We start from the raw sequence: 12,973 nt of genomic DNA on the forward strand, positions 1-12,973 counted from the left end.
GTAATTTCTACGGATTCAACCAAATGCAATGCAAATACCATGTTTGTATTATAATAACATATCCCTAATAATGGAAGTATGCAGAAGTGGCCAACATACTCCTTGTCCCTGGGGTCTCACAGCCTAGTGAGACATAATTTAAAATTCATAAATGGGAGATAATGAAAAAAAAAATTTTACTCTATTTTCTTATCTATGATGGATCCTTACTTCCTCTTCAAACTTGCTATCTATATACATTTACATTAGAAAGCTGAAAAACAGAATGTCTACCAATATGGAGTCACAGAGCTATCACCTAGTTGTTCCTAGCTCCTGTAGATCTTCAGTAAATGAAGCCCTGTTTTACACACACACTTCTTTAGCTCACAGAAAACCAGGGCCCTCACCAAGCCCTCTTATGAAGTCTTTGACTTCCTGTGCTATGTGTTAGCAATTGTGGGTGTTAACATCGGAGGTAATATGTATCTCCTTTTGTGAATTTCACACATACAACCTTACAGCACAATTTACAAAATCTATTAATAAACTACTATGAATTATTGGAAAATTTTAGAGAAATATATGTAACAACAAAGTTTTATTACGCCACTTGGCTAATTCAACAACAGTAATTTTCAGTGTCCTGCAGTTTATTATCATCCTGCCTCAATTTTGATAGCTCCTCTCTCTTCCCTTCTCTTAGTTTTTTATCAATTATTTTACTGAAGATATTAAGTATTTGTCAATGCCATTTCAGTCTGTCAGTTGTGGGTGTGTGTAATTCTGTGTGTCCATATGTATGCTGTAGTGGTGATACTTGTTTGTGGGGTGTAGTAAATATTCATTTTTAGAATTTTGCAGTCACAAGACAAATCAAGTTAAAGTCAATTTGGGAATTAGGGTAAGTTATATTTTTCTGAAAATTTATACATTTAGTCTTGTATTGTTAAAATTCATTGTCATAGATCTGTCCATAATGTTTTCTTATTGAAATACTTTGTTATATATTTATAATGTACATAAATCTTAAATATACAACATAATGAATTTTTACCTATGCACATATTCATGTAATTACCACCCAGATCAAGATGAAACACAAATCCAGTGCCCCATTAGTTTTCAATATGCCACTTTTGGGCTGATACCCTCAATAGTAACCACAATTCAGCTTTCTATCTTCATCATCAACTTTGACTAATTTTGAACTTGATATAAATGAAATCATATGATATGTATTTTTTGTGCATGGTTTAATTTGCTCAATATTAAGTCTGGAAGAAGTACCCATGATGTGTATAGCCATAATTTTTAACTTGTATATAATTTATTATAGAAAATATTACAATGTATCTATCCATTTTACCCTTGATAGGCATTTGAGTTGTTTTCAGTGTTTGTATTGTAAGGATAAAACTTCTACACATATTTTACTGAAATATGAGTTTATATTGTGAGTTTTATTATTGTTTCAATGTCCACGTCATCAAAGGATATCCCTCAATGATGTTGTTGGTACATAATAGAATTATTTAATTTAATTCTATTTTTGGTTATAATTAAACATTTTTTGATGGATTTCATCTAAAAGTTGCCAAATTTATTATTTCTTACAGAGAATCAACTTTTTGCTATGTTGATTTACTGTAGGTGTGGGTGCCTGTGTGTGTGACTCTGTGTGTATGTGTGTGTCTCATTAATTTCTGCTCTTTACTGTTTACTTCATACCAACATTAGGATAATGTGTTCATTTTACCATTCATTATGTACATTCGTGATAGTTAAAATATTAGTGATTAGCCCTTCTTATCTAATTTGGACATTTCAAGCTAATGTATTAGTACATTTTAAACTTTAAAATGTAGTAATAGTATTCCAATTGTTGTGTTCAAACTATTTTAGAATCTCCATTTTTATTGCATAATTGAGCCTTGAATTATTCAGAAATATGTTTTGTAAATTCTAAGAGTATCAGACATTTCTACTCATGCTTTTATTATGGATTTCTAGCTTAACAGCGCTGTTGTCAGATAACACACTCTGATCATTTCAATCATTTCAAATTTGTTGAAACTTGCTTTGCAACCCAGAATAGAGTCCACTTTAAACACTTACTGTCCATGCATTAAAAGAATGCACAATTTAAACTTTTTTTTTAAATTATTATACTTTATGTTCTAGGGTACATGTGCATAATGTGCAGGTTTGTTACGTATGTATACTCGTGCCATGTTGGTGTGCTACACCCATCAACTCGTCAGCACCCATCAACTCATCATTTACATCAGGTATAACTCCCAATGCAATCCTCTATGGCTTGATATCCTATAAAAGGCTGTTCACTGAAGAGTGCTAAATGTACTGTTTCCTTACATATTTCTACTAGCTTTTTCTGTATTTCCTAAGTGTTTTAAAATATCCAAATATATTAAGAATTTGTCTATATCTCCTTATGTTTTCTTAGTTGTGGCTTTATATATTTTTATACCATTATATCAATCATTTTAATTATTATGCCACGTTTTAATTTTTCTTAAGTTATGAAAGAAATTTTCTATCTCTAATTATGCAATTTGCCTTAAAATTAATTTTGTATCTCCTAATTCTATAATTTTCTCTTTACTATTCTTCACATATTTTATCTTTTACTTTTACTCTTTGTGTATTCATTCTTTATATTCTAAATATCAAATAAAATAGGTTTACTTTTAAAAACTCCAGACTAAAATCCTTGTAATTTTGTTTGAGCATTTATTCAATTCCCATTTAATATAATAAGTAATATGGCTGAATTTGTATCTACCATTTTCCTTTGCACTTTGTAAGTGTCCAGTTCAATCTGCTTCCTTTTTTTTCCTATTTTCTTAACATTTTTCACTGGTTATTTTTTCCTCATCTTTAATTCTTTCTCTCAGGTAGTCGTGGAAGTACAATATTGTTTGTTTGGTTATTTATTTATTTATTTATTTATTTATTTATTTATTGGTTTCCTTAGGAATAGTGACATGCATATTTAACATGAATGTCTAAAACTGACAAACGTCTTTACTTTTCTCCTGAGAGCTAAGATAATCTTAAGTATGTTTATGCTCATGTATCCCTGCTAATTTACATGCATTCTCTTGCTATGTATTTTAATTCTATCTCTGGAACCCCTTCACAAATCATTCAGATTATTTTACATAGTGGCTAATCATCTTTTATTTACCTACTAATTTTACAACTTACTTTGCTCCTCGTTTCTTCTTTCATGTAAAACTTCTTTTGTGCTATCCTAATGCTATAGATACACCTAATGTAAATGATAAGTTAATGGGTGCAGCACACCAATATGGCACATGTATACATATGTAACAAACCTGCACGTTGTGCACATGTACCCTAGAACTTAAAGTATGATAATTAAAACAAACTTCTTTTGTGTTAAATACAAAACAATATTTTCAAATTTAATTCAGTGAGTACTATTATGAGCATTTCTGGTTTTGCTTTTCAATATGTCTTTATTTTCTTCACTTTTAAAAGTAATTTTTTGGTGAAAGTAAAATTCTAGATTGGGGACTTTTACTTTAAACATTTTGGTGTTATCAAAGCTCTGTATTTGATTTTCATTTTTGCTGTTGAGAAATTAGCTGATAATCTAATATTCCAACTCCTGGAGATAATCTCTCTTTCACTTTCTCCCTTCTCTTTGACTTTTTTAGTTTGATTTTGCTATTATTTTTAGTAGTCTAAAGTTCATAATGATGTTTCTAGATGCGCCTAGTTTTTTATTTATGTTGCTTGATATTCTTACAGTTGCTAGAATCAACAGAAGGTATTTGGAAAGATTCATATCTCTTTTCCACTTTGTATGTGTCATATTCTTTCCTTCCCATCCTCTTGGAACTACAATTAAATGTATCTTTAGGAAACTTACTATATTTATTTTAATCTCTTAACCTTTTTTATTCTATGTTCCCTCCTTTTTCTCTCTATGCTATATTAAGAATAATTAATTCTAATATATTTTCCAGTTGGATTTTTAGTTTGTACACATCTGTTGTTATTTATATTTTCATAAGAATCTCATAAGGAAATGTTATTAATGTTTCTATTTTACATATTAAATAATCAGGCATGTTGTCAGTTACAGAGTTGGTCTAGGAATCTATAACTACCTTTAAACCATGTTTTTAAACATCATAGTGTATTTCTCTGGTTCCTTGAAGTGTTCAAAGAGTCGGAAAGATCACTTTTTTAAACAAAATATTAAGTAGTCTTATTTTTTTAAAAAGTTGTGATTACCATGTCAGGAAGCTTGGGTTCCAATACTATTTCTATTTTAGCTTTTCAACCTTTGGCAGGCAAAACCTTCAAAAGACCTCATTTATATAAAATTAGAAGATCATACAGATCATCCAGCCCAGATCTACAAAACTATTTAAATACTAGATTTCTTAAGACAAATATATCTTAATGGTAATCTCATAAATAAAACAAAAAATTCTGACTAAAGTGATGTCAAGAGATAGACTTGTGTCTCTATCACCAAGCCAGTCACTGTTGAACAAGTTTCTCAAAATTTAGTGTCTATTATGTGCCAAGAAATGTCAAGAAACTGAAAAAAGAGTGGTAAGTAAGTAAGAGTATGTAAAAGCTTTCTCTCATGAAGTTTGGGTAGTGGCTCAGATACTTTTTTGGAAACCCCTGATCCGACAGTAGGTGGAGCTCAGGCAGTGATGCTCCCTAGTCCCTGCTTCCCCACCGCTTCATAGACTGGTACCAGTGGCCCAGGAGTCTGGGGACCCCTGCTATAGATGAAAGGAGTAAAGCAAAGTTTCAAAGAAGGGGAAATTGTTTATGTGGGTCAAACAGCTAATTTGTGGCACAGTCAGTACAAGAATCTTCATCTTCCAAGTGTTAACTCACTGTGTTAGAGTACACTTCTACAGCATGTATACTTACAGTACTTATGAAAGTATACTTCTACAGTATTTATGAAAACATTATAAATACTTGCCTTGTTTATCTTAGACTGTTAGGAGAATTTTAAAAAAAGGTGAAAGGGCTTTGAACATCCCTTTAAAATACATTCACTTTTACTCTTCTTATGATAAATCTCACCCCCATACTCATATTCATTGCTTTATTATTTTCTGAAATATGACTTTCCCACTCTAGGAACAGGATGTATGGCTCTACCAAGCATGCAGTTACAAGGAAACGTGTTGAAACAATTCAGTTAATCCAATAAAGTCAGTTAGTTTGCTAAGTATTGATTGATAAAATTCTTAGTATGGTAATTGGAGTTTTTACCATTATTTGTTTTCTTATAATATAGACATTATTCCTCCCACCCTCGAATATAACAAAGATTTTACAAAATTCATTGTCTTCACTTTCATAATTATTTTGATATGTTAAGCTATATTTTCAGAACCTAAGAAATAAGTTTCCCATGACATTATAAAGTGTAAACATGGAAGGTACTATATGAAGTTAAGCAAAGTACATTTACTGTTTAGATATAGGCAGGAATTAATGTAAAACTATATAATCCACTGAGACTTCTATTTTAAAAAAATAATTGTGATATTAGTTTTACACTTACAGTGTCAAGAAACAGAGTTAAGGGCCAATTATCAATTGCACCTACACTTCTGAAAAATAATCTGCATCTTTTTTATAGTTAACTAAAACTCTACACACAAATATAAATTGCTAGTATTTTTAGGACTAGCGTTTTCACATTCCATAATTTAAATGAATCTTTAGCTTTTGAAATGGTAGCTATTTCTGAGCACACTGTAATTCCCAATTCTGTTTTCTTAAAATGAAAGGTTACCCAGGAATCCCCAGGAAACTATAAATTCTTAATGACTAAAAAGGCAGTCCAAATGGTCTGATACATTAGGTAACTGAGAAATAGAGTGTGGCAAGATTTTTAAGAGGCATTGACTTCATTTATGATCATCAATAACATCTGTGGCCATGAGTGTTAGCAGAGAGTGACCGAATTTGAGTGTGAATTGATTATCCACATGACAATAGAGGACTACACTGCCAATGAAAAACAACACAGTGTCATTTTGATACTGCAATGCATTTTTCTCCCAGTCATTTCAGTTTTCTTCAATTGTTGACAGAAACATGAGACCAGGCTGGATACTAATAACATAATCCAGTATGGCAACAACTCAGTGTAGTGTTGAACTAATGAGTGCACCTAACTCATCCAATGAATGTGCACCAGAAAAATTCTACTCATTCTGGTGTCCAAGACACAAAAGTTCTGGAGGTCTTCTGCTAGTTAGTCTCTGTAGGGGCAGACTGCATTCTCAGAATGAGTCTTTTTATGTTCCCTTTGGCTCTTTTGCTAAGTCATAATCTTTATTTGCATAAGCATTTTGTTAATGCAGAGCTGTGAAATGTCTCCTTTCAGCATTGTCTGCATAAACCCAACAACACAGCAAGTAAAACTATTCAGTGTCTGGACTAGAAGGACTAGGCTCTCAAATCTGAGATAGTTCATAATGGCTTATAGAAGTTATAAAGTCCACAATTGAAAGCCAGCTTTATATCTTCAGATATTTACTTTTATTTATTAACAAATACAGAATTCAGAGCTTGAGGAATGAGAAGTATGAAATTGGTAAACTCAGAACATGCTTTTGTCTTCATGTGTTTTCCATCTATGTGGCACACACTGTCCTGCTCTCTGTGCTTCTAAATTATATTAATTCATTGAATCACATTAGTGATATTGTGTAAGAAGCCTAAGAGTCCAGTGATTTAACCCAGACATAAGGACTTAGCCTAGTCAATCTGCTATTCATGTATACCTTTGAAAACTAAATAAACTTATATTTGATTTATAAATGCCTTGTGGTTTTGGAATTTTTCTCTGGTTGTTAACTTCAATTATATAAAATTATTATACATTATTCACCTATTTCTATTATTATTTTCCTTTCCCTCTCTATATATAACATTATTAGACCTTTTAAAACTTGGTTTTAAAACTTATCTTAATTTTATATAAGTATCCATAATGATTTTACCAGAATTCAAAGGGGATTTATATTCATTACTATGTATATATTTTTATTCTCTCATTCATAATTTGTACATAAGGGAATGGGAGTGCAAACAGATGCAGCCCTGAAAATGATCAAAAGGAAGAAAGGACACATATTTACTTAAAGGCAATACTTTAGAAATGCTGATTTATGAAAACTATTAAAGTACACTGTGTTATTAATAGTTTGAGTTTACAGTGATATTAGCAAGTATACACGCATGTAAAATCAGCAACTGCAGCTGATAGTTGCTCAAGTAGGTTGTCTAAGTGGCCCATTAACAGAACTTAGTTGTATGCACTGGTCCTTCTTGGACGCTTTCACAATTGTACCAAGCCCATTTTACTATGGACTACTGCTTAGATGGCCTGATTTTATGACTTGGTAATTACAACAAAGCCAACCTAGTAATAGGTAGTTCTGAATGCATGGTCACTTTGTGTACCTTCATTAAGTCATCTAACTCTACTGTGCCCTGAGAGCACAGACTGTTTCTGGGAGCACCTTGCTGAAGAAGGCATGGCCTTACTTTAAACTTCCAGGATGTGTATTGTGACTCCCCTTCAGATACTTTTTACAAGCTCCATACTTTATCTCTCTCTTTGACCCCTCTAACATTTTAGGTTCACAGATCACATGTCCCAAGAAGGAAGACTGACTGTTCTGTGGTTCTGCCTATGACAGTGCCCTCCCTAGGTCCCACTCAATGCTGGAAACGTTCTGTGCTAATAATATTGATAGAAATATATTCCCTCCATGACTCACGGAGACCTGCCAGGCACTATGCTTCTTCCTTTTTGTGGGGCATGTAAGATGCAGCAATTTGTTTCCTTTTTTTTTTTACTTTGGAGAGGGTACCTTGACTTCTAGACCCTCTGTAATTTGAAGCAGCCAGTTCATGAATTTTCGAAGGGTTTTTCTTCCACCATCTCAGGAATCTATCTAGCTTCTACAAGAGCCAGCCTGGCAAGTTACATAGATAGATATAGTATGGACCCCACCACCCCTGCTCAGTTGAGGTCTTTGTTGATAGGACTACCATTCCTGAAAAATAAAATGGTTTTTGTTTATTTATTTTGTTGACCTATGTGTATGTATGTGTATGAGGTTGGGGCAATTAGAGGTTTTCATTTGGCTTTCCTCACAATGATTGATAGTTCTTATTCCACAGAGCAAGTCCCTAAAGTAAAGGTTACTCTGGTAACTCAATGAATGTCAACGATGCACTCAGGGACTGATGACATAACCACTGGATGGGCTCATGAACACACACTGTGAATTGGACTGTATACAAGGGCCCATTTTAAAATTTATCCTCAGGCCACCATAGACCCTAATAGTAACATGAAGACATCATGGCCCTTTGGGTCTCCACATTAGGTGTCAATTTGGCTCCATCTTTGTCTGTTTTTTACTGCTGTAACTGAATATCTAAGACCAGGTGATTTCTAAATTTAAAAAAAAAAAAAAAAATTGCAGTTCTGGAGTCTGGGAAGTCCAAGGTCAAAGAGCTACACCTGCTGCGGGCCTTCTTCTGGTGCAAGTGCTCTACAAAGTCCCCAGGCTACACAGGACATGACATGGTGAGTCATTACATGACATGACATGATAATCCATTAATCCACGAGCCTGTTAATCCATTAATTCATCAGTCTATGAACTAATTCATTAATCTGTTAATCTATGAAAGGCTGACATTCATGAAGGAAAGCCCTCATGACCCAATCACTCTGAAAACCTCCACCTCCCGGCCGGGTGCAGTGGCTGACGCCTGGAATCCCAGCACTCCGGGAGGCCAAGGTGGGTGGATCACGAGGTCAGGAGATCGAGTCCATCCTTGCTAACACGGTGAAACCCCGTCTCTACTGAAAATACAAAAAATTAGCCGAGCATAATGGCAGGCGCCTGTAGTCCCAGCTATTCGGGAGGCCGAAGCAGGAGAATGGCGTGAACCCGGGAGGCGGAGCTTGCAGTGAGCGAGATCTCGCCCCTGCACTCCAGCCTGGGTGACAGAGCTAGACTCCGTCTCAAAAAAAAAAAAAAAAAAAAAAAAAAAAAAAACAAAAAAAAACCTCCACCTCCTAATTCCTAATACTGTTATATAAGAGATTAAGATTCAACATGAGTTTAGGAGGGGACAAACATTCAAACCACAGCTGGCTTCTATGCTCCGTAGTCCTCAGAATGGCTTATTATTCCACTTTTACCAGGTATATGTTACTTAAGTAATTGGCTGTAGGTGCTCCTGGGTAAAACCTAGGAACCATATACTATGTATTTGCCATGACAACACAGGATCCTTCCCTCTAGGGACCTGCTTCCACAATTCCACTACCATTGACGAGAGACTCTATAAGCCACCACAGAAGCTCTCTGCCTCTTATTTAGCCATTATTAGCCTTTGCTTTCCCATTTTGCTTCTTCAGGCAGGACATCAAGGCAATTTAGCAAAAGTCAGGCCATCCCTCCCTCTCCCTCTTTATAGACATATTTTCTCTATATTATTTTAAATACCTGAACCTGTTACAGCATTAGCCACCTCTGAGCAGAAGTCAGGCATTTCCTGTCTACCCAATTATCATCTGTTGAAGATTTTTTACCCTAGTTCAGACACTCAGATAACATCCAACGTCTAGAGTAAATCGTAGTTGAGGGTATTAGTACAGGATGGTTTACAATAAATAAGTGCTTCTAATTTATTTGAAGGTTGTATATCAATTCATCAGCAGATATTTTTATCCAACAAAAATATGGTCACTGAGGTGAAAGGACAGACGGTATTGCAGGTATCTCAGACTCAACTGACTGTATTGTTAAAGATTATTACAAGTTGTATCTGAATGTGTCAAGTAAATCAGAATTCAGGGTGTTAGTACAGGATAGTTTTCTGTAGTGATAGGTAGTTTTCAGTCTTCATAGAATTCCCTAGTTTGTCACATTGCTTCAACCCACATTTAGAAGACAGTGAGAAGTACCTGAGTGCAGGGTGAGGGTTCTGAAGCATTTCCTAGTCAGAATTGTTAACATTCTGTGTGTATCTCAGTGGTGACTTCCCTAAAAGAAAAAGGGAGGTCACAGCTGGGGAGCAAATTCATTTTAAGCTACTTTGTGTGTGTGTGTTTTTGTTGTTGGCTTTTTTTTTTTCTTTTTGAGATGGAGTCTCGTACTGTTGCACAGGCTGGAGTGCAGTGGCCTGATCTCGGCTCACTGCAGCCTCCACCTCCAGAGTTCAAGCAATTCCCCTGCCTCAGCCTCCTGAGTAGCTGAGATTATAGGCGCCTGCCACCATGCCCTGCTAATTTTTTTTTTTTTTTTTTGTATCTTTAGTAGAGACAGGGTTTCACCATGTTGGTCAGGCTGGTCTTGAACTCCTGACCTCATGATCCACCCTCTTCGGCTTCCCAAAGTGCTCAGATTACAGGCACGAGCCACCATGCCTCTCTCTTTTTTTTTTTTTTTTTGGAGACAGAGTCTCACTCTGTCACCCTGGCTGGAGGGCAGTGGCTGGATCTCGGCTCATTACAACCTCTACCTCATGAATTCAAACAATCGTCCTGCCTCAGCCTCCTGAGTACCTGGGACTACAGACATGTGCCACCATGCTCAGCTGATTTTTGTATGTTTTGTAGAGACCTTTTTTTTTTTTTTTTTTTCTTTTTTACCATGTTGCCCAGGCTGGTCTCAAACTCCTAAACTCAAGGGATCAACCTGCCTTGGTTTCTCATTAAGCTCTGTTTTTGAATCACAACACTATGAAAACCTAGTAAAAACTATGAAACCTCTACTTAGAAAAATGAAAATAAATATCTATTTACAAAAATCTCCACTCAATTTATCTGAATTCCTAACTGTTTCAAGTTCCTAGGGCAAGAATTCCTGCTTTAGAATTTGGGTTGGGGGTGGGAATCTAAACACTTTATATGAGACACATTTGAAAAAAAAACATCTTGTGGGTATATAGGAGTATATATTTATGGGGTATTCAGACACATTTTTATGTCAGAGCAAAAGTACTAAACTCATCATATACTGGGAGATCTTGAACTTACATTAAATTATTTTCAACTACAGTTTAGAGAATAGTTCCTGGGACAAAACTATCATTTTTCAGAAAATCTGGCATCCTTGGAATTGAGGAAAAACCTGTCTCTTGGTGAGCAAATCTTTTTTATATTCATATTAATCATCTGACTAAAATTATGTTTTAAAACAAGAAGATAGATATATTCCTATGGATAAGCTTTAAAACATTATATTCAGGATATGAAAAATCTGGTAGTTTTGCAAATGCACTACCTCATTCCTGAAAACATTCTTCATACTACATTTTTCTGTTTACTCCCTAAAGTTATCTCTTTTATTTATATACATAATAAGAATTGCAGGTAAATTAAGAACAACATAGGAATAAGTGATTAATCCTTATGTCCTGGTGCTGAAGTGTACTTGGTCCATTTGCATCCTCAAAGAGAACTCTCGCCTTATAGCAGGTGGAGTGATACCAGTTAACATAGAATTTTTTAGTTCCCTGTATTCAAAGAACTCATTGCCAAGTGAAATGCTTCCTAGGATTGTTGGGAAATTATATGATATATCAAAAGCTGACTGGCCTATCCTACATGTTAAAAAAAAAAAGGTAAGCTACTCTTCTAATATTAGTTATCAATATAGTACATAAGAACAAATATAAAAAGTTATTAAGTTAATTAATGTATAGTTATATTAGTTTTCTACTACTACTGGAACAAGCTACTACAAACTTGGTGGCTTAAAACAACAGATATTCATGTTGTCACAATTCTGGAGGTCAGAAGTCTGAAATCCAATGTGTCAGCAGCGCCACACTCCATCCAAATGCTCCATAGGAGCATCCATTCCTTGCCTCTTCCACCTTCTAGTGAATGCCAGCATTCCTTGGTACATGCCTCTGTCACTCCAATTCTTGCCTTCATCTTCATATTACCTTGTCCTCTGTTTGTACATCAAATCTCTCTCTGCCTTTTTCTTATAAAAGAACTTGTAATGACATTAAAGGCCTACTAAAGGAATCCAGAATAATCTTCCTATCATAAAATCCTTAACTTAAACACATCTGCAAAGGTTAATTTTCCAAATAAGAAAATATTTATAGGTTCCATGGGTTAGGACCAGATACTTTTGGTGACTAATTTGTAGTCTACCTACCACAATACTAACATATAAAATAAAAACAATGAAGTAGGTACCAGAGACTAGAATCTTGACATGTAATGCCCAGACCCGCGATGACCCAAAAGCAACCTACCAGAGTCCAGAGACAAAGCCAAGCGGCAGGGATCGCTTTATTTCGAGTTCGAACTCGGTTCCCTCCAGCTAGGTATCAGATCCTAGGGAGAGACCCCGAGCTCGGTGTTCAGTCATCTTTTATAGTCAGACACAAACAAGTTACAGCAAGTTACAGAGTCACTGGGGATTTTTACAGTTGTAGGTTTATAATTGGCTGACATTTAAAGTTAAACATCAGTCAGTTGCTCATTGGTTCCCGCCCTTTGACCAAACCACAAACGGCCGCTTGCCCTGCTAGGGACTTTCCAGATAACCTTGTTGTTTTAGCATTAAGGGGAGTTTCCTGACTTTTCTGACCTCTGATATTCAGTATTTTTCTACTCCTCAGACACATGTAATAAAACTGGCTGATATTCGATGAATGTTTACTCTCTTTCAGGCACTAAGCAGTGTTTTTTATATATATTCCCTAATTTGTACTCAAAACAACCATGTAAAATAGATATGGTTATTGTCATTGTACTAGTAAAGACAGTGAATTGTAATCAACTTACAATTAATCAGTTAGTTATACAGTAATAACATTGTCAAAATTGAAACCCTGGCATGCTTCACTCCAGAGTCCATGCTTGTAACCCCTACACTACAGTTACACTGCCTCTCCA

The 12,973-nt window shown here is 34.9% G+C and overlaps 1 long non-coding RNA gene across 3 annotated transcripts in view; it reads right to left on the bottom strand.

The window, feature by feature from the left end:
- Positions 1-12,365, bottom strand: part of LOC108528726 (uncharacterized) — a 77,469-nt gene extending 65,104 nt beyond the window's left edge. For all 3 annotated transcript variants that reach the window (XR_001885272.1, XR_001885270.1, XR_001885273.1), the window contains exon 1: positions 12,328-12,365. This is a non-coding gene — a long non-coding RNA (uncharacterized LOC108528726). The remainder of the gene's footprint in view (positions 1-12,327) is intronic.
- Positions 12,366-12,973: the final 608 nt, after the last annotated feature.

Source organism: Rhinopithecus bieti, unplaced genomic scaffold (genome assembly GCF_001698545.2).
Source record: "Rhinopithecus bieti isolate Rb0 unplaced genomic scaffold, ASM169854v2 scaffold_5334, whole genome shotgun sequence".
NCBI classification, from domain to species: Eukaryota; Metazoa; Chordata; class Mammalia; order Primates; family Cercopithecidae; genus Rhinopithecus; species Rhinopithecus bieti.